This window comes from Anser cygnoides, chromosome 8 (genome assembly GCF_040182565.1).
Source record: "Anser cygnoides isolate HZ-2024a breed goose chromosome 8, Taihu_goose_T2T_genome, whole genome shotgun sequence".
Lineage (NCBI taxonomy): Eukaryota > Metazoa > Chordata > Aves > Anseriformes > Anatidae > Anser > Anser cygnoides.
The window spans coordinates 27,296,135-27,319,265 of NC_089880.1; the positions used below are offsets into that span (position 1 = coordinate 27,296,135).

The window sequence follows — 23,131 nt, forward strand, 5'->3', positions numbered from 1 at the left end:
GCACAAGAGGACACAGCTAGCAGGATCCATCTAACACATACTCCCTTTGGAACAGAGCTAGAGTTGTTGAACAATCCCCATTTTGTGAAAATTGCTTTGAGGTGTTTTTCATCCTGGCCAGATGAATCATTCTTGTTTGCTGGTCAGCTTTAATTTTCACAGCTTGCCATGCTAAATGGCATTTTTACTAAACAAATTTCTTGATCAAAGACTTTAGTTATAGAGACCACTTTGAACTCAGCTTAAGAAGCTCACTCATTGCTTTCTAGTATTTGAAGCCCTTTGCCTATTGCATAAATTACAAGCCGAAGGAGCTCCCCTTGGTCCCACACCTGAGTTATCTTGAAGTTCAATCCAGTCATCTTTTCTACCTGTCAATTTGTTGATCACCTGGACAGTGCCACAACCATGAAGCTATGAATCCACCCACCGCAGTTTCTCCTGTATTTTCAGATTGCTTTCTAGTAGCCTTATCCTTTATTATTCAAGCACTCTACCTGACGTGAATGTTCCCTTGTTACCATATGACATAAAATTCTGGCTTAGTGTTAGCTTGCTTCCTTTATTCATCCAAGAGATAGGATTCTCTCCATTATTACTAAGGTGCTCAGCTTTTCGCAAGCTATGGGAGGGGATGTTTGCTCATCAGTTTTCTCAATGTTAAGCACTCGCTTTCCTTTGGGGAAACAAGTCAAAACTTTTCTTTCTGGCTCTTCAACAAAGGAATCATCTTCTTACAAAAGTAAGAATGAAGGAGAGAGGCTGTACTGTTTTCGCTTCAGTTTCAAGACGTTTTTTCTCTTTCTTACCCTTCAAAGGAGAGCTTGATTCTGTATTTGGGCACTGTTCTTATCTTTTGATGGCTAGTTCAGGCATGAGTTGTCTATCCAGTGCAGTTAGCACTATTGTTTTGCTTTGCTACAATTTATGCAAAGCTTATTTTATCATTTTTATAAAAAAACATTTATTTTAACTTTGTCCAATAAAGAGAATAAGGAATTTGGTGCCAATTATGAGATTGCTGTATAGAGATGTGGGGAGCAGTGGCATGGGGAGGAAAGCAGCTTTCAAGGAGTTCAAAAGGCAATATGAAACAAGGAGGTAGGCCTGCGTGCTGCAGTGATAATGATGGAGGGAAAAGAAAAGGGGATCTGCAAAAGAACTAAATGCCTAAGGTGATGCCGAACTGACATTGCTGCATGGGGGGATTATGCCAGCTGAGGTGTGCTTCAAGGGAAGAGAATTTCTGTTACTGCCTTCCCCATCCCTGTTTTTGTCCAAGGGACAAGGAGGGGTGCTCTTTGTACTCCGTGCTTCTGGAGTCTGCATGCTTGGGCTCTGCTCTCACCTCTCACAGGTACTCCTGGCACTGGCTGAGAGTTTGCGGAGGGTAAGCGGAGGCCAGGAAGGCCAGTTGTCACCTGTGGCCAGAGGCCCTTTTCCACAAAATGATCGGGGACCACTGTTTTATTCTATGTTAATTTCTAATGATAAATGGGTAACATAATTGTGTATCACTTCCCAAGTTTATTCAAATATCCTCCCCTCTCTCTCTACAGAGAGTTTTCTCTAGTATCGTATGTGTTACTTGGCAATCAGGGAAGGTGAGTTATTTCTGAAAAAAAGAAAAACTAAACATCAACAAAACCCCACCTTTTTCAGCCTTTCTCTGCTTTATGCTTGCCTGTATTGTGGCAGGCTGGAGGGAAGGTGCCAGTGCTGGAACCAGGCCATGTGCATAGCTGGACAGAACAGTCACTTATGGCTCCTTTTTTTAGAACTCTTAAAAAGATATCAATTTCAGAAAAATAGTTCTTAACACAAAAATATCCTCACGTGAATGTGATCTTCAGAAAGAAAATTAAGTGGATTTTAACTGTCTTCCCTAGTGAATTTATGGTGCAGGGAATTTCATGTCAGTTCAGCTGACTGCTTCATCTTTCAAAGTATTTCACTATGGGTTTTACATTTTCAGTTAAGCTGTTGCTATTTAAAAAGTTGACTTCCATGTCATTTGCAAAGCATGTAGAAGCTGGAGGCAATTCAGCATTTTGACACTGTTAATTATCTGACGGCCTGTCATGAAAGTAGGCTGTAATTAAACGATATGGTAATTTTGGTCATGCTACTTTTCGAACTATTTTTATGTCCTAGCATAATAATTCAGGTGGTGACATCATGTGTGCTTCTCCTTCCTCAGTGCCTACTCAAGAATTGTTGTTCATGGTTCAAAATAGCTGTAAGAAAATCAATCTCAATGAGATCTTGGTGAAAGAGGAAATAGAAGTTTAAAAAAAATCCTGTCACGGGCCTGTCATCCTGTTGGGGTCTGTGAAGATGACGTGCAATGTGTGACAAACTACACTTCCTGTAAGAAATACTCACATGTTCGGAGATCTGCATGGTTCTTTCTGCAGTCCGACTGGGTTTATGACTGGAGAAAACAAAGGTAATTTTGATGGCTGTATAGCCTGTGTCATGTTTGCTTTGGGATATTGCAGATTTGACTATGATTGTAGCTGGATTTGGCCCAGTGTATTTTTGATTAATGAAGATTATGCTGGCTTGAACTAGAGGGGCTGGTATTGAACAGGAGCGCTTTCACTGGGTAAGCAAACACTTCTACAGGGGTATTCCGGGATAGACACATCCCTAACGCAGCCTGACAGCATTACTGTACAGAGATGAGTGGGATTTGCCACAAGCTGGTAATGCCCGCTGCATTTTGAGCCAGGTTCTTTTGATGTCCATTTTCTGATGTCTTGCCCTGGGGAAATCTGCAGTCTATTCGTCTCTTAAATCCTTTAATAACATCCCTTGTGCCAGGAACATCATAATGCTGAACGCTCTGACTGCGAAGTTACTCTGAGTACGCTGAAGATCGTTGCTTGGTGTGTGATGAAATGATCTTTAGGGAATAAGTGAAACAAAAGCGCGTGTAGGATATCCTTTAATTCAATGAAGAATGTGGGTGGAGAAGCAATTGAAATGAACAAGATGCTTTGGATTTTCATTAATGCCTTGAATACTTTAGGGTGTACTTATACAAATTTTTGTGCGTGTGAACAGTTTCGCTGCTCAAAGAACTAATGATGGGACAGGAGGAATCCATGTTTTTTAACTATCACCTTCACTACCTGCCTTCCATCGTGCCTTTCCCCTGAGTTATGGGCACCATATTCCCATGGCAGTTCTGAAAGGGGAGAATTAACCTTCTGAAGGAGTCTAGACCTACACGCTGCTGACTAACAAGCCCCCTGCTGCTAAAGGAATGTGTAGTAGCTGCCTTTTCTCTGCTGTGCCCTCAGCAGGGGCAGTCGTTTGTGACTTTGTGACCTACAGCAGTCACCAGTTGCCTCTTTCAAGCACGGCTGAAATTGAGCGACATATTCCTAAATTGTTCAAGGGGAGAAGAAGATGTACCTGCATCTGCAGCACAGTTGTGCAAGCTTTTCTTCTTTAAAAGACTTTGCTTTAAAAATGCATAAAGGATGGTGGTTCTGATGCCCACTGCACCATCTGTCATGAATCTGGCAATAAGGAGAAGTATGGTGGAAAATATAAACATGCCAACAGCAAATTATCCAAGACAATGTTGCAAAAGCGTCTGCCAGATTCCTTCAAAAATTAAATCCCTTTTGCTGGAGTTTGTCTTCAAGTCATGCCTTCAAATATGTAATAACAAGAAATCATGAGCCAGAACTTGAGAGTCATGCGTGTCCATGCATAGCAGCTATTAATTTATCTCTAGTACAACAAAGAAGGGAAATGCTTAAGATAACAATGAGCCAACTGCATCTACCACTTCCTCTCAAGTAAGCTTCTGTTCTTTTCCTTTCTAAAGAAAACCCAGCTCTTCATTTGAATCCAGAAAGACCTAAAGGATAAATTCATAAGTACCTATTAGATTAAATCCTGTTCATAAACTTTGAAAGAAAAAAAAAATCTATATCAAGGTTTATACTTTTGATAACTTGCATCCTTCAAGCAAAAAAATCAAACAAAACTGATCAAAATATGTAGCTGCATGCTTAGCTCTGGCCATAGCCTTTAGCTTGTCAATAAGGATACAGCTGAGGATCTAGAAGCTGAAAATGTTATAAACGTTATATAAAGATGCAGGAAAACTTGTGATTTGAAGAGATTTTTGCAGAAACAGAGAGTTATCAGAAGGAACATTTTGGAAATAAACAGAAAAGAGGATTATGTCAAAAAATTAAAATTGATTGCTCCCATATGAGAACTATGGGCATTAACTTAAATTGCCCGATAGAGCATGTAGAGTTGATGAAAGAAAATACTTTCAAAATACCACAATTAGTGCATGGTACTCACTGCTACAAGCTATCACACAGGTAAAAACAAGATTTGAAAAGGATTAGATCTTTTTCTGAATAAAACGTGTCCATTCATATTTGATAAGTACAACAATGAATTGATTTAATTTGTATATCAAACTTGTAAGAAAAAGATGACTTTTTTGGTCAGAGTATATAGCTATGTTGGAAGAAACAAAAGGAAAGATTAATGTCAAAAGATGTCAAGTCAACATTCTTAATAATGGGTTATTTTTTCAGTTTTGGATTTTTCACTTTGAGATATTTTTATTCTGTAGCTGTATGTAATTAAAATTGAGTCAATTTCAAACTGTTTTTTTTTTCTAAAACTGCGTTGTCCTTAGAATTTTCCTTGCATCTAAAGTGTTGATATTTGGGGGACCGGGTTTCTGTTCACAAAAACAATCATTCAAAGATCTTCCACAAAACATCCTCTGTGCTACTGTTCTGCTGGTGGAATTCCTTTCTGAAGCGTCTGATGTAGTTTGTCCTCAGCTAGCATATTGGGTAAGCCTTGCGTCTCTGAGTGAGTGCGTCGAGCCCAGACTACATTCACTGAAGCCCACACAAATGCCTGAGACTGTTTTCATGTAGACCTACTTTAGGAGCTTGTAAGCTGGTACGGTTTTGGAGATTCTACGTTAAAAAATCACCTGCTCTTCACCGCTGTGCTTCATGTTGGCCATGAAGCATGGTATGCTTGTTGCATGTATGGAAAAGTGTATATGGCTTTTTAGAGTAGTCTATCAACAACTCAGAAAATTCCTTCTAGAAGCTGTGAGATACACTGGTTCATCCTCCATCAATATCCCACGATTAAGGCAATTTTTAGACCAACTGGGCATGGATTATAACCTCTGTCCAAATAATGAGAGTCTCAATTCTCCTACTTTCCACCATCCTCTGGCACAGCTCCAACATTATTCCTTTGAAAGATGGAAGACTTTATATAATTGCGGAAATTAAATAATGCTGTAGTTGAGATAGATGGGATATGAAGTAAAATCAGGAGTTTATGATTCTAGTCCAAAATCTTAAATGTATTTTTTGAGTGATACAGAACAGGTTGTCTGAGGGAACGAACAGGTTTCAACTCTAAGTAAAGTGTTTTCAGATCTTCAAATGGGAAATGCATGTTTCTCAGCGTTTTAGGAAGATGAAGTTAATCTTTCGAACTCTGTCCATTTTTGAATCTCGAGAGTCCTTTGTTTTGGTGAACCAGAAAGCACATATTTAGGTGATGACATTGTATCTTCCAAATGAAATTTTTTCATGTAATCATCATCATAACACTTCTCATAGGAGACTCTCAAAGCGGTTTTACAGACCTTGATGTGGCCTCATACATCACTTACTCATGCTGTGCATACAACTAGTTCTACTGTACACACAAGGGAAGAGGATCAGATGGGTTAAGTGTCACTCAGCAAGTCGGCTACAAAGTTGAACAAGAACCTTTTTCTCCCGATTCAAAATCCTGGCTTTTTTTTGTTAGTGAGCACAAACATGTTCATTTGGAACATGTTCATGAATACCCAAACCCCGTGGGTATTCATTAAAGGCATTTCCAGCTTCTGGCCAGACCAGGAATGTAATCAGAAAGCTTCTTAAGCTTTTCCAGGGCTTCCAAATACAGATGAATAGCAAAATAAACAATGAGAATGAAATGATCCAAATATTTATTGTTTCCTCATTAAAAGGGTCTACTAAATCCTTTAATTTGACTTCTTGCTTAGCAGAGGCTTTCAAATAATCCAAGTATCACATCTCAATCTCAATTACAGAGTCCAAATAATAACCCTCAAGAAGCTGTTGTCGTGAATACTGGAAAAATAAATCCTGTTTGCACAGGGATTTGTGTCTTCACTCTCATCTCTTCTTTGCACTAACACTAGCCCTGCCACGTCCATGATGATCCTCTCTACCACAACGACCTCAGCTTCCTCCAAATTCACTGTGACACTCCGAGGCCACGCCAGCATACGCTGGGAGTAAGTAATGTGGTGGGGTGTGTGTGCTGTCTGAGCAGCCGGAGCACACGCTGACTGTTAACAAGCTGGCTGCTGCCACACTGAATATGTAACAGCTCAACTTGCTTCGGCTCACCCTCTCTATGCCTGCCTGTGGATTGCCACAAAACTTGTATGAACTTAATTTCCTTTGAGACTTATAACTTTTTCAGCTGAGGCAGAAATTGGCCAAGAGATCCTAAAGATATGCAGAGAGAGCAAAAGAGAAAGACAAACAATTTAATTAAATGTGTTGTTTCCTTATGAAGCTTAGGCTAATAAACTAAAATGGGTGCCAGAGGGGGAGAAAAGAAAAAAAAATCAAGATGTAATTAAAGTCCAAAACCCTTGCTTAAGCTCTCACAGAAGTTTAACACAGATACAGAGACAGATCTTTTAAAGCCTCAGGGCCAGTGTCAGAAATATGGAGAGAAAATTGATGAATGTTTCAAGATGTAGCCAGCATAACTAGTAAACCAGTTATGTTCCCTTTTAAATGTATAACCTATGAGAGCGTACTTTTGGAAAGGATTAAAATGTCATCTTTATTTCTCCTAAGAATTCATGATATTTTTAAAATTTAAACCAGACAGAATAAGGATAGAATGACTCTAAATTGACCCACACACTGAGATGGTGATATAGCAGGTCTTTTTCTTTTCTAGAGATTAAATCACATCTGGTGGAAAATGCATCACAGGTTAATTAAGTGCCTGGGTATTAGTGGCATTATTGCATGACTCACTAAGTACTGAGTTAACCTTAATATAGCCTTCTGAGGATGTTTAGCCAAGCATTTTTATTGATTTAGATTGTTCTGGTGCAGGTAGTACTTGAGTGTAATGGGTGAACCCTGCATAAAATTTAGAAAATTAAAGATTCAAGGCTGGTGATGTAATAAAGGTGTATTAAGACAGACTCCAAAGGAGCTGGGCTATGTCATTCAGCCACTAGAGGGCAAAATCATTACATTGTAATCTTCACTGAAGGTCTCTTGGTGTCTTTGGATGGGTGTAATCAGGAGATGGTTTTTACAGTAGAAACTAGATAAGAGATCATTAAACACGCCGTTAGCAGTGGTCGTCGTAATGAATGTTTACAGTATTGTTTCTGTCAGAGAGTGATATGCAAGCAGTTACCAGCAACAGCATGGGGAAAAAAAAATCTGTTATTCCACAAAACTGAATAAAACAATCAGTCATCCAAGAAGTTTGGACCCTTAGGTTCACAGCACAGGCCTTCCCCACTTACCACGTGTATCAGTCAGAGGCTGAGTATGTGGATTGGGAACTACACTGGGAAAGTAATCAACATTTTGCTGTGAGGTTTCCTGATCGTTTGATGATACAAGTTCAGTCCAGGAGCCTCCTGAATCCGTGTCAAATTCTGGAAAGGTTCTGAGCCTCATCTATACTCCCCTCCCCAAGTCTGTCTTTGACTTTCTAGTAGCAAGTGTTCCAGTTCTTCTCTCCCTTGGCTCTTGTCCTCTCCTGCACCTATGCCAGCTTATCATCACGCATCTACTCTCTGCTCCCACCAAAACTTGTGCTCCGTTCAGAGATCAGGGGCGAGTCAGCTTTCCCAGAGACCAGAGAGACAGCTTGGCATGAGAAAGATCAGTATCCTGCTTGTGAGAGCAGCCAGAGGCAGATGCCAGATAAAGAACTGAGTAGCAGGATAATCATATAGTGACAATTCTGAGGAGTTCCCAGCTTCCAGCAATGCATGTCTCAGGCTTCTCGAGTGAGAACTGTTACATTTTTATGCAATACACTTCAAAGGATTTGCCTTCTGTGAACAAGCACACTCATCCCTTCTACCCATGTAAACATTAGCATCCACATGGCTGCTCCCGTCATGTGCTCAGGGACACATGATCTGTGTCAGATGATGCTGAAGGGGATGACAGGTTGCTGCTTCTTAGTGCCCCAAGGAAATCAACTTCTGCATAGACAAGCAACCAGAATCTACAGGTGTGATCAACTCATTGTGTCTCATGGGTAGCAGACTTACAGGACCGAACTCCTGTATGTGTTAAAAATAGTTTTTAAAAGCACCTTGTTTTCATTTTGACAGTCCCAGCGCTGGGAAATTTAACTTGTTCCTCTCTAAAGCATTTCCGTAATTAATTGCCTTCACTGGTAAAAGACCTTACTGGGAAGCTGAATAAGTCTGCCTTTAGCATAGTCACTGAATTTTGGAAGTACTTCAAACCTGTGATTGAGTCACCCCTTCACCTTCTTTTTACACATGGAGGTAGATTGAATGTTTTCAGTTTTCATCTAAATCATTCTTACTGGTCTTCTCCGAACCATTTAATTTTCAGCTTCGGTTAAAGAATTAAGGGATTTGGCTCTCAGATTTTGGGAGTAGTTGGACTAGTGCCAGAAAAAATAAAGACATTATTCTATATTCTATTTATAAAGCCAAGGGTTGTATTAGCCTGTTGGCCCACAGCACTGCACCACCTGCTCATTTGCTTCTGATTATATGTGATGACACTCTAGGTTTTTGAGCATTAACTTGTTACAGCACAAATTCCCCCATCCTATAATCATGGTCTCTATTCTTTGGTGCATGTTGTTACATCTGGCTGTATAGAAATGCATATTACTTGTTATCAAGCTGTCTCAGATACTTTCTGTTGTGACTTGTTATTTGTTAATCCTCGTTGTTTACATCACTTGCAAACTTTGTAAGTGATGATTTTATTCTTTCCTTAAAGCCATTACTATCCATACAGTATAGTACAGAACTAATCACTGTATGACACAGAAACGCATTCTTTGATGATGACTTCTTATTTCCCCACTTCGTAACTGCCAGTTAGCCAGAGTTTGAACAGTTTAATACATGCTGTGATGAGTCTCTACCATTCTGGTTTCTTAATTAAAATGTTGCAAGTTACCAAAACAAGTATTTTACAGACCTACTTACCTTGATCCACCAAACTTGTAATGCCATTAAAAAATCAATTTATTTTGGCAAGACTTATTTTCCACATTAATTTGCATTTATTTTGTTTCCATCCTTTAATTCTTTTTTAATCAAGTAATGTAGCTAATGACCCATTATGTTACCCAGAATTCTTGTCAGGCTGGCAAGTCGAAATTACCCTTGTCACCTTGTTTACCCTTTTAAAATATCGGTACAATATTTCATCCAGTGCTCTGGAACTTGAACAGCGTTCCAAGATTTATTGAAAATCAACATTAATGGTCTAAAGATACTCCCTGCCAGTGCTTTTAAAACTTTTGGATGAAAGCTATCTATACCTGCTGATGCACAGCCTTATTAGCTTCTGTTTAACATCCCCCTCAGTGCCTGTTGTAATGGAATGTATTTCATCATCATCATACGATATTTGTGTATCATCTGGCTCTTCCCCAAATACAGACCAGAAATATTTATTGAGCTCTTCTGCCTTCCTGTGTTATTGTTAGCATTTCTACTTTTTCCATCTAGTAACAGACTCAAACCATTGGAAGGCTTCTTTTTCCCCCAAGTTTCTGCAGGTTTTGTCAAGTACTTTAAACATTTTTGTTTCTCCATAACTGTTGTTCATAGATTATTCTTGCATTATTTTGAATCCTGTATCAGTTGCCTGTAACTCCTAGCTCTCAATGTACATTTGTTGCTACAAACATCCGTCTTTGTATTGACCCTGTAGCTCTCAGCCGCTCACTTCAGGGACGGCATCCCACAGCTTCCCCTCACCTTTCTAACTTTGGTCTTGTCGCCTACTTTCCAGTTCCCTACCTTTATGCAGGCTGGAGTCCCCACATCCATACACTGTCCTTTATGACTCTTTCTTGTTATCTTCTCATAAAGAGCTGGGCAAAGATGGTAAAAGACTTAGAAAAGAAGTGGTGGATCAATACAAAATGTCCATGCTATCATCTGGGGTACTATTTAGCACGTTTTTCTTGTCACAACACTGTAGATGCTCACTGACATGAGGCTGATGTACTACAAAGAGCTGAAGATATTTTTTTCAGAGTTTGTACCTATCAGTCTCACTGAATGTGCAAAGTAAATGATCCGTGTCTTACAGGCTTGCTGGGACTTGGGACCAAGATTATTGATTTGGTTTGCATGTAGTTTTTTTTTACTATTCATACCCAAATACCTTCTGTTTGAACACGAGCAGAGGGAGCACAGTTGGAAGACAGGAAGGACAGTCTCCCTGTTTTCATTTCAGGCATCTGGCATCACAACTGCCTGGAGCTGCAACTTGAGTTTTGCTGAGTTCCTGCTTCTCCAGATACATCATCTTCATTGGGAACAAGTCATGTGGCATCCAAGATGCACATACATACTGAGAGGGGACAGAGCATGAGACCATGCCTCATCACCTTAACTCGTAGAGATTTTTCCCATCACTTCTAACTCTTTTTTTCCGTGCTTTCATGAGATTGATTTCTTGCAGAACAGCCAATTATGATCTTCAGGTAAAAACACTCAGTGTTCGCTGAATTCCAGTGACAGTTGCATGTAGAGGGATTAAAGCAGATCAAAATTCTGGTAGTGATAGGACTCTGAGACATATGTAGATGGAAAACCTATGCGCTTGCATGCATTTGCCTAGAGGGTATGAAGTGCTATATTGATCATCCTTTAATTTATTTCCTTGTTGTTTGTCAGGCAGATTGCATGTTTAGCAGTCGGAGCTGTTTCGTGAGACTTGTTTTGAGGATAGTGATTGTGCACTGGACTGGATGAGAGCTCCTCATCCGTGCTTTACAAGCATGACACCACTAAGGAGACAGCATGATGGGGTTATCCAGGAATGCTTTACGGGAGAAAATAAATTCCATCTCCATTAATATGCTACTACCAGATATGATTGATTAGTATTTTTTATCTCATCAGCTGTTCTCCCATGGATTGATGATTCAGTTGATTGGGAGTATCTTATATTTTCTGCTTGAAAAGCACAAAGTTCTACCAGAATCAATGAATAAACATTAAGTGCTTCCTTCTCATTTCTGGCGGGATGAACTGATGCTCCTAGAGAAATAAGAAATAATGTTACCACCAGGGCTCATTACACCTTATTCAGCGCTGTACATAGGAAGCTAGTGGAGAAGCCTAACTCCTGGAAACTGGCAGCCAGCAAGCGCAAAGACCTGAAAATGTGCTGTTGGTGAACGAAGAGAACACAGAACACAACACCCGCCGTTCCCCCTTGCCGGGGGTGACATGGCGCCCTGAGGCGGCCCTCACAGGCGGTTCCCCCTCAGAGCCCGGCGGGGCGCGAGCCGTGAGCCGTTAACCGTTAGCCACTGACCGTTAGCCGTTAGCGCGCGCCCGGCGAGGCGGCACGCGGCTGAGGCGTTCGTGAGGCGGCGGGGCGAGGCGCCCGGGGGGCGGCAGCCGTGCCTCAGCCCCCGGAGCCCTCCGCCCGGCAGGGGGCGGCTGTAGGCGGCACAGCCGGCCGCGGGAGCCCGGGGCTGGCCGAGACCCGTCCGCCCCTCGCCCCGCGAGCCCCGCAGCGGGTCGCACACGCACACGGGGATGTTTTTCCTTCACAGACGGGCTGCTGGGCGCCTGCAGCCAGGGTAAGGGGAGGAGAGGTGGTTCCTTGCTCCCTCCGTTTAATGAAAGAATCGGCGAGGCTCTGAGTAGTGGTTTTGCATATATATCCCTGTCAGCTTGCACTTTTGAGTCAGTTTCTGTGAGGAATGAGTACGGTTTATTTTATTTTTTTCTCCCTCTGGAATCCTGCTTTGCGTGTCTTTGAGCAGGTGGCTCCGTGGCTGTGCCTTTCTCCAGCCGGCTGCGGATGGCCGTGCCCGCGCAGGACACGGCGGCCCTGGCTGTGTGTGGGGGAGAAATTATTTCTCGAAATACGAAAATAAAAAACAGATAAAACACGGACGGCTCCCAGCCAGCCCCTAGGTGCGGCTGGCTGCGGGGCGCCTCGCCGCGAAGCGCCCGGGGGACCGCGGTCCCCCCCGCCTCGCCCTCTCCGGGGCTGCCTTGCGGTGTGCCCCCGGGTCCCCCCGGGAGCTTGGCCGGGGCTGAGGGGCGGGCAGGCTCCGGCGGTGCCGGGTCACCCCCTCCCGCGGCAGGCGGCGGGGCGGGGGTGCGGCAGGCTCGGCGCTGCCTCCCCGGCGGTGCCGCAGTGCCGTGCGCTGCCTCTGGGGCCGGCCAGGGGGCGCTGGCTGCCGGGAGCTGCGGCGGCCTTGGCCGCGGAGCCAGCGAGCGAGGCCGGCTGGCGGGCGGGGAGGGCGGGCGCCGGCCTCTCTCCAGCGCTCGCAGGGGGCTCTGCGGGGCCCGCCCGGGAGCTGAGCAGCGGCGGCGGCGGAGCGCGGCCCCGGGGGATCCTCCTCGCCATGCAGACCCGGCGGTGCCTGCCGCCTGCCGAGGTGAGTGAGCCCAGCCGAGCCGAGCCGTCCGCCCCCAGGCCCGGGAGGCCGGGGGACCCCTCTCCCCAGGCCCCTGCCGCCCGGAGCGAGGCCCCGCGGGCGGGGAGGGCTCCGCCGCCTCGGCCCGAGCTGCCGCCGCCCCGGCCTGGGGCTGGGGGGCTGCGGGTGCCTCCTCCCCTCCGCCGCCCTTGGCCCCCGCACGCCGCCGAGGGGAGAGGGGCGATCGCCTCTCAGCCCTCCCCGGCCGGTCCTGCGAGCCCCCCCCCCCCTCCCCGCTGTCCTTGGGTGCTGCTCGCCGGGTGCCTGCGCTGGGCGACCCCTTAGCTCTGAGGCTCCTGCAGAAGGGCGAAGAGCCCTCGCCCTGCTCATCGCGGCTCGCAGCCGGAGCCTCCCCGGGACCCCCCGTGTGCCGCCGGGGCAAGGCTCGGCTCGGCTTGCCCCGGAGGGAGCCAGCGGGCAGCCTGGGCTCGCAGCCCGGGGAGGGGAGGAGCCCTGCTTGCATCTGGTGCCCTTTTTATGGCCTGATCTCTGCTCCGGCCCCGGGCGCTGAATGTTACTCGCTCATCGCGATGTGTAACAAGTCACTCCCGCAATGGTGGTAGTGCCGGAGGGGGATGGGGCGAGCGCCGGCATGCGTTTTGTAACATCTCTAATGAGTGCCACTGTGGTCAGATCTCACCCGGGGATTAACCGGCACTTTTGGCGTGTCAGGCTTTTTGCAGAGGTGGGTTAGTTACTTGCTCATAAACGTTACGGTTAGATAGGTGCACATGATGGAGGGTGGCTGAAGGGCTGTTTTCATCTCTTAACCAGGCTGAGAAACAAGTAGCAGATGGGAATTGGGAGACTTTCTGCTTTAGCGTTCACTATCTTGTTTATTTATAGATATTCCTGATTATTTTATGACAAAGCTTTTTATTTATTTTTTTTTTACGCATACTTTCATTCAATTCAGATATTAGAAGTTGACTGAATAAGGAATCTCAAGATCTGGCAGTCTTTGTATTAAGCATGGTTGTATTAGATTAGAATTGCAGAATGACACTGCCCTCAATATTTTGTTTCAGGCCAAATCCAAAACTGGAAGGGGCCCTACATAAACAAATAAAATAAGAAAGACACTCAAATAAAAGCTTTTATTTTTTTGGGGTAGAATTTTATTGCCTAGGTGATGTTTTAAAACATAATTAACTTTTATTAACAAATCATTTTCAATTGCATGGAATGAACCCAGATTTTAGATATACCTCCAGTGGTTGAAACAACATCGAAATCCTTTGTTACCGTATGAAACCAATGGTGTGTTGTTGTTTTTTTATTTGTTTGTTTGGTTTTTAACTTATGGCATGCCATACAGAACTACAAGACCCAGAGTGACAAAAATAAAAGTCTCTTCAGAGGTTTGGAAAATTTGAAATGGAAGCTGAAAAAGGGCCTAAAATCAGGCAAGTCTCCCTCTTATTCAAGCTCTGATCTAAATCTAACAAGCTACATCTTCAGACACATTACGGTGGATTCTGCAGTGGCCTGTTGCTTTACGGTGCCTTCTTTGGTGTGTGAAAAGGGAAGAAAAAACACCCCAAAGCGGCAGTACTGAGTCCTGATATTTGGAGTAGCTTTGAGACAATTATTAGGCTGGGGATTAAATACTTTCAAACACATGTTTTGGGATCTGAGGCCTGGGGCTAAGGCTGACGTGAAATAGAGTGGCTTTTTTAGGTTGGCATAACGTCTGGCTGTGACTGTCTCAGGGAACAAAGGTAGAAACTAAACAAAAAAGCAGTATTAAAACTTGTGGCCAAGGAATGATAAGCTTTTAATGTCTGTTGTGGCCTGTCCTGTGCGAACTTTAGCATAAAAGAGGTTGCTAGTTTTCTGGTTTACAGGTTCTTGTGAAAAAATTACTTGAAATTATTTTGCAAAAGCTTTGCTGTTGAATAAAAGTTGGCCAGAAAGAAATGTCTCTTGGAATAAATTGTGTATTCATATTTTGTTGATCAGAATAATCTTTTTGATGCATTAAGGTGAGAATCTTTCAAATACGTGTCAGTTTCTTGACAGAAAATAAGATGAGGGATAAAAATTGCATTGCAGTTAGTATGTGTGCTGATGAATCAGGGATCTGATCCAGAACACTGTTGGAAGATACCTGTATATTTATAGACTACTTAGAAATTTTTATGTGAAAATTACTGTGTGTTTTTTTTAATGTGTTCGAGATTAAATTGTCTAAAGAAATTAAGACAGCCTGTTTTAGTGCTCTGTTTGTCATTCCTTGTGAGATTTGAACTTTGGAATGATCAGAAATATGAACTGACATGCTCAGTTTTCCCTCCTGTTGTTTTTGTTATGCGTTGAGAAATGTTTCAGTACAATGACACTAAACAGTTACAATGCTTTTTGTATTGGTAAGAAATGTATAATCAAGGATAAACGGATGAAACTAAGTTAAAGTATGAGGTCTAGGTCGTTGAAACTGCTCTAGAAGTAAGGTTAAAAATAAAACTTCTGTGTTGGCTCTAAGTGTTGGTTACGTCTTGCAGCATTGGGAAGATTATGTCAATTAATGTCAATAGATGGGAAGTTTGAAAAGATATACAAAGAATCCTTCATTTACAGAGTAGTTTCTACTGAAGTGTCTACTCAAATTAGAATTCAGGATACACATTCATATAAATATATTTGGCTAGCAACTGGAGCAAAACATGCTATATTGTTATCCAAAGAATACGTGTTAAAAATTATTCTGAGATAAAGGTAAACAACCAGTATCACTATATATATGATTATTTGATAGATAGAATTATTCTATTTTTACAGACAAATAAAGTATTTTCCTTCTTACTATTTAGTTGTCTGGTTAACAAACCAAAGTCTAACTTTTTTTTTTTTAATTTGGCTGTTGAGATTCCTCGTAAACCTTTCACATTTATAGATTGTAATGCACCCTGTTACATCTTAAAGAGTGTAGTTCCCAGCTGGTGAGGAGCTGAGGAGGAATGAGTGTGAGTGTCCTCGGGTATTAAACTCTGTCATTCCTTTAAATGTTAGTTTCTAGAGAAAATTTTGAAACACTGAAGATCTTGTGACCTAGGATTAATGGAATGTGCACTCAGGGCTTTTGTCTTTGTTTCCTGAATGCGCTTTATGATGTTTTCTCTCTTTTGCATCACACACGTGCTAGGTTTGGGGTATTTAGGAGGAATGTTGCTCTTTAGACTGCCATAGCAGATAGGTGGAATAGGAAGAATACTTTTAGGGTAAAGTTTATATGTACTCTTTCACTGAATATTTCCAGTGATGTTTTGCTGTTGTGTTGCTAGAAAAGATAAGTAGAAATGTGTAATATTAATACTTATTTTTCAGAAATAACAGCCATCCTACTAGTCTGTCAGCATGAAATAGACTGAAGATGAATGGTAGAGACAATCTGTAAACGGTCATTTAAACTATTTTAAAGATCTTTACTAGAGTAATTATTAATCTATAAACACAGGTTAAAGGCAAATAGTATGTGGCCAGGAGCTTATGGGTGACAACACTGGGCAGATTGTTCCTTCAGAATTCTTTCCCTAGATCTGCTCAAATGGGGTTTAACTTAAAGAAGTCCAGTCAAATGAATTTTACACAGGCATAGTTCTGTTAGATTAAAAAAAAAAAAAAAGAAAAAAAAGAAAAGAAAAAAGTGATAAACCATGTGAAACAAGTGTGGAGTCACAATCTGTAGATTTTCTGCATTTTAGAAAGCGTGGAGCTAGAGTGCTCTCTGAATAGCTTCTGTGATTCTTTCAGTGTAAGTATAAACTATGGCAATGGTCGTTTTGCCTTAGTTTAATTCTGTTATAAAGATCCATGAGGAGAGCTTAAAGAACCTTTAACATTGTTTTGCTTCTGTGTAAAATTCTGTGCAAAATAATAATATGATATGATTGATATAATAATAATATGATTGATAATAAATATGTCAGTCTGACTATCTTATTTTTGAAGTTTTGGTGTCCATATATTATTTTTTTTCACATATTCTATCCCCAGTGTCTACTGTACATTCGGCAAATGAGAACATGGACTTCAGGCTGGGTTTCTACTTGCACTTTATTTTTTTTTAATTTATTTTGTACTTCTCTCTGTTCTTGAGCAGTAATTACTAACCTGCATATAGAATCATTTTCAGATAATGCTAATGGCTGTACTCTCTATATGCTGCTTCTATGTTGTATATAGAATATATAAATATCTTGTTTACTATATGTTAATATTCCTTATATCCCTGATACTTTGATGGGAAATGAAGCTACGAATCTGCCATATGAGTCTGGGGGAGTCGTGATGGTATCAGTTATTTACGGGAGTATGTTGAGGTTCCAGAAGCATTCTGGTATGCAATGCTAACATCAGCTTTGTTTTTCTGTCAAGAATTGTATTACATGTTACCACTTTATATTTTTATTTCTATTTTCTATACTACCCCCCCCCATGCCTTTTAATATCCATAGGAAGCTTGGTGAGTATTTTTGATGAGATTGATTGCCTAATGAAGTGGAGTAGGACTTGACAAGTGGAAATAACATCACCAGTTAATTTTTCTTACAATTGTTTTGTTAGATTTCTGCTACTGGTTCAGTTCCAGCATAGTAACAGAGATGGAAAGCTTTCTAATGAAGGCTTGAGGCATCAACTGATATTTTTGATAGTGGTGCTGAACCTTGTTTTAGGGTATGGCTTTGTATATAAAACAAAGCAGTAATGTGTCTTCACTAGCGCCTTCCTGTTAGTTAGCGGGGTCGGAGCTGAACTGCTGGTCGCAGTAGCTAGAAAAAAGAACTAAAGCCTAATGTAGAAAAAAAGCTGTAGCTGTTTTTTCTTCTATTATCTGTGATGAAAATACTTCTGTGTTGTAGGTTTCACTTTGGTAACTATTTTAGGACTGCTTCCCAGCAATTGATGATTAGTGACAGAGGAATTAGGCATGATAAGAGATGCTGGCAATGTTTTGAGCCTTTGCATGTGTTGAGAAAATCCCTTGCCCTGTTAAGAGTTAGAAAATAAATTCAGTCTACCAAATTATGACTATTTTTACTGGTAATCTTTCATTATGAGTCTCACTTAATGATTTCTTGTACTTCAGTTTTGCCAGAGAGCATTTGGGGGCCTGCCTAAAAAGGCAAATTATTTAGTATTTATCATAAGTGAGGTGTCATTTTTTTGTTAGTGAAGTGGTAGCTGGGAGGAACTTGTCCTTCCACCTTCCCAGCATACAAAGAATCCGGGGTCATTTCCTACCAGGTGATGATTTGAAGTTAGGCCACATCTATGTCAGAGATTCATGTGTGTTCTTTCAATTACTGAAGTGCCGTAGCCGCCCTAGTGATACTTACTTCAGGATACTTGCAATTTTAAAAATTACTGTGATGTGAAAGTTTTTGTTTACTTCTATGATATACTGAAACTCTTTTATAAATAATAGACCTCGATCTTTATACATGAGCTCCGAGTACACCATTCATATTTCACTCTAAGTTTAAAATTTTATCTGGGGAGGTGGTAGGGTGAAATAAGTTAGAAAATTCACAGGAGATTATCAATGGAGGAACATACGCTGATACATTTCTCTAGAAAATAGTACAGTGAACTTAAAAGGAGTTGGTGATGTTCAGTGCAAGGAGCAGATCAAAGAGCTTTCTAAATCCCATAATAGCTTCTCTATCTGTGAATGACACTGACTATTAGAGGAGCTTTTCTATTTCCAGATTCAGTTTTGTAGTGTCAAAACTCTGCTTTGAACTCAGTATACATGTTGACTTTGCCTGTTTGCACTCAACAAGTGATCTAGATGGTTGATTTAGGATCGCTAAAATGAAGGCCAAGCCATTTGTAACTATGAATTTACAGTAAATAGAAAGTGATGATAAATTCAAGAAGAATTGGCAAATCAGGTGAATATGCATAAGATGTATTGCTTAATGTGTTGGCCAGTCAGATTATTGAAAGTCTGGGAGATGTTATAGAACAAAAATTGCAGATGGTTCCAGATCTGGGATTTTTTTGTTTCTTAGTTATTATCTTCTGTACTGTTATTTCTTATGTTTCTTTTAACCTGGTCAACGACACTGTTCTCTCATTTCTTTCCTTTTCTTCTTCAACATCTTCATGTTGTTGTTGTTGTTCTCAAGCTTTTACTTTTTGGATAGTAGGATTTGAAGAGGAAGGTTTAGGAGTGGTGCCATCAGCAGTAAGCTGTGGGGCTCGGGTTCCGGTGATCTGGATTCCTCCGGTCTGTACGGTGCCCACACCTCATTCTGATCCTGGGCGTGCCGCGCATCCGGCACCTCCGAGAGGTGCGCTCTGCTGATCCGTCTGGGGGTGACTTGGGTAATCCCTGCCCCTGCTACAAGGCAGAAGAAAAAATGTGTTCCCTCTTCAAGTGCTATGGTTGGGAGCTTTGCATAACAATTTAAACAAAATCAAATTTGTTTTCACACCAGACTGGGAAGTGCAGTGACTAAAGAGGTAGCATATATGTTTTTTCTTCTTGTGTTGTAGAGCAAGAAAGGCAAGTGGGCTTGAAGAACTTGGATCTTACATCTCCATTTGTGTCAGCTCCACTAGTTGTTGAAAAGGGGCAATGTTGACTTGTCTTTTTAGGACATCACAGATCCAGGGAGTACCCTGCCTGATGTCATGCAAGACTGAGGACAGAGAGCTGGGCTTGATGAAGTTGATGCTCAAAAGTGCTTAATGGTTCTTGGGTGGAGTCACTGCAGCGTGCTGGTCCAGTCCTGCAGACTGATAAAGGAACTCCCATCACCCTAGCTGAAGCAGTGCGATTGTAAAACCACATTCATTTCTGATGGCCAGTTCTTTTCGATCTGTAATTCTTCAGAATTTATGTGAGATTTTGTAAGTAACAGGGAAATTCTTTCAAGGTCTGGATGTGGAAAGAACTGTGCTTAATTTTCAATTAGAAGGTAGGTTGAATGAGTTCTGTAGCATAAACTGAATCTGATGTTAGATGTACCCGAGTTCTTTGAGGTGCTTTATTTGTAAGCATATTGTTCTACCATCGTTGGAATGAAAGAAGCTTGTTATTCTGTAGATTGAAATCCTTTTTGCCCCGTAGTATCTCTTCCCTTCCTTCTCCTCTGCAGTAACCCCAGCATTCTCACATAACACCTTAATTCTGTTTTTTCCAGAGCTGTGTGGGTATTGATTGCCCAGCAGGTTGCTGCCAAAAATACATAGAGCAGCTGAGTTCTGCTTGCCTTTCCCTCAGAGAAGAGCCATTTACATTTGTTTTTACAGTGCAGATACTAATTTTCATGAACGATTTTTTTTGGGGGAAAAGACCAGTATAAAAAATTATAAGTGAACAATGTGCTTCCATAATCTTCATTTCCATAGGAAATGAAATAAAAAATACAGTAGTTGATAAGCAGTAGTACAGAGCACTTGCCCAGTACATAAGTCCTCTTCTAATTTGTGTTACTGAGACTGGGAATATTGAGGTTTCTTAACAGGGTGGAGAGGACACAGAAATTACGTGTTTAAAATATTCCACTTTAATTATACCCAGTGAACCAGTCAGGTCAATGTAATTTTTTATTCCTTATCTGCACTGTAATGCAGATAAATGAACATTTAATATGAACTGAGATTGCATAAATGGCAAGTTCCCTCTTTGCCTATTAATTTCTTGGGAATATGTTTAGCAGTCTTTTTGAAATTGTATGTTTTTCTGCTGTACAATGGAAATGCATGCTGCTGGGTGCTTCTGAGACTTGTGTTTTGTAACAAAAGACACAGCTAACTCACCTGGAGCTCTCCTGAGGTCAGTGCTTCAGTGCATAGCTCCTCTCTGGGGGCTGGCGGGTTGGATAGCCCTGCAGAGCACGTTACAGGTCATCGTGTTCTGAGGTTGCTTTGTGAGTGGGATCTTGGTTAGTTCATAATGAGTATGGTTTTGATCTTTTATTTGGTGAGTTTAAAAGTTTGCATAAAGCACACTTGGTAGGTTATACTATTATCAGATTGCTTTAAATAGCATATATGTTGAAATAGCCACTTAACTGGAACATCAAATTGCATTGATTGTAAGGATTTCTTACTGTATTTTTCTCTAAATGACGAAGATTGAATAAAAACTCCGTATACTTCATGTATTGTGCTGTTCTTCAATTCTTTTATTAATGTAACTTAATGTCATTACTGTAGCGTCAGTCTACCTACATACTTTCGCACTTTCAAGAAATTATATTAGACTACTGCCATAATATCCTTTATATTGTATTTACCCTAGTTTTAGTTAATGTCACCTGTAAAATACGTTTTAACCTATCATGGATGTTTGTGCATAGATTTTTTATTTTTATTTTTGTATACTCCTTCAGAATGAACCTGGGTGTTGTTATGATGAGGATTAAAACTTGTTTCTTGACATTGGTGGGCAATAGATATGTGTATATTTAGTGTCTTTGCTCCCTCATTCTTCTCCTGTAATGCACTTCGTAGTTGTATTCCTTTTCTTTTACCATTAAGCTTCATTTCTGTACAGCTGGCTCGTAGATGCGGTTGTACCATCTACTTTGAGGAAATGCAAAAAGTGGCACTCCTGTATTTAATGAAACTTTTCTGAACCTGGGCTTTCAAACATGGATCCCTGAGGGAAGCAGGTGGCTGTGCTGATCCTGGGTGTTGGACACCTGGTGTTGTATACGTCCAAGTTGTATTCCACACTGCAGATGGCTGAGGGCTTTAACTGGATTCCTGAAGGTGCCATGACATCAATAAATGATGACAAGGATAGGTAGAAGGCAGGATGACAGGTACAATGATATCTTACGTTTTGACTGTTATTTTGGCCATGTTTTTTCTACATTTTTGATAGATATTTTTTCTAAAGACTTTCATTTATGTCACCACTGATACTGGGTTTGTTCCAACCATTCCTAGCAGTGAGGAATGAGCCTGCATGGTTAATAAGGGCATTAACAACTGCTTTATACCAGTGGATCTGAACAGTGAGGTTGAAACGTGGGGTTTCTCATTTCTTATGTCAGAGAAGGAAGGGAGCATGGGTAAGGGGGAAAGAAAAAGAAAATGGTTGCAGGAAGAAGTGAGTGAGGAAGGAATGTGTTTGAGGGGGGAAAACAAGATGAACAGACAAAGAGAATGGAACACAAGAATATAGTAGTATAGTCTGAAAGGGAGAGAGAGAAAAGAGTGGCATGTGCAGAATGAACAGCCTTACCAGTGGGCAGAGGAAGTGGCCAAGGTACCTTTTTTCTGGGTTGTCTGAATAATGTTGCATCTGAGTTTTTGGAGGATTTGGAGACATTAGAGCTCCAAAAGATTTCTGGAAAGAATGTTTTGACTCATTAATAATGAATGCTTTCTGAAATTCTGTTTTGTATCTGTTAAGCCTTTATTTCCTTTGACTGCAATGTTACAGAATTATGGGCACTTAGTTTTATAACTAAAACTTTTCTGAGTCTAATGTACATTTTGAGCAAATGTCCTGGTTGGTATATTGCACCACTGGAGCAAGGAAAAAAAGCTTTAACGTGAATATGAATGCAGGACACTCACCAGTTCTGTTGGTTAGCATCTAGTCCCTTCAGCACTGTTAAAAGGATGTTAATGGACCTCAGCGTAAATGAGAATCATGCTCAGAAATAGCAGTGCAGCCAGTTTCAGTACACACTGTTGCCATGGTTGTGCCGAGGTGTATGGAGTGAGTTACTCGTTACAAATGACTTGAGACGTAATGCACGGTGAGCATCAGCAGGGTAGGTAGGTCCTGATCGTAAACATGTGGGAATGAACTTTTCGACATCTCACAAGACAGGAATAGTTCACAATGTGTTAGTGTTTGTCTGTGTGTGTCTGTATATATGCATATATAGCAGGTTAATCTCAGCGTGATATAAATAGGTCAGTACAATTGGAGAAATAAATTGCTAGTAGGAATTAAAAGTTACTTCTTTTGAGATAATTTCGGGTTGAAGGGAGTGTGAGAGAAACATTCATAGATCTCTGAATCTATTTTCAGACACATGGTGATCCAGCTCTGCAAAACACAGGATTTGGGAAATAATAACTGCTTGCTGCCTCTAACAATGCTATTTCCTATTAAAAGAGTATATGGGAAAGATTATAGAAAGCTGTCGTTACATAGCTATCAAATGAATAAAGATGACTACAGCAGCATTGGAAAGAGGATATATCCAGCCGTGTTGATAAAGGTAGCTTTAGTAGCAGATTGACTGATGTTCAGTAAAAAGTGCCAGTAGACTTTCAGGCTGCTTTTCTGTACAGACTGCCCTTTCTCTAAAGAGCAGCTGAGTGCATAAATTGTGTTGCTTCTAGCAGCTTCTCTCCCCAGTGGGCACAACTCAGAATTGATGGGCTAGGAAAT

The 23,131-nt window shown here is 41.3% G+C and overlaps 1 protein-coding gene across 5 annotated transcripts in view; it reads left to right on the top strand.

The window, feature by feature from the left end:
- Positions 1-23,131, top strand: part of ZFYVE9 (zinc finger FYVE-type containing 9) — a 78,735-nt gene that overhangs the window by 6,541 nt on the left and 49,063 nt on the right. For 2 of the 5 annotated variants that reach the window (XM_048061912.2, XM_048061914.2), the window contains exon 1: positions 12,551-12,717. The exons of 1 other annotated variant lie outside the window; for it this stretch is intronic. The gene's annotated coding sequence lies outside the window, so the exon portion shown is untranslated. Of the gene's footprint in view, positions 1-11,725; positions 11,908-12,550; positions 12,718-13,169; positions 13,442-23,131 lie in introns of those variants that run through there. 2 more of the 5 variants (XM_048061911.2, XM_013176304.3) reach the window with 2 other exon arrangements.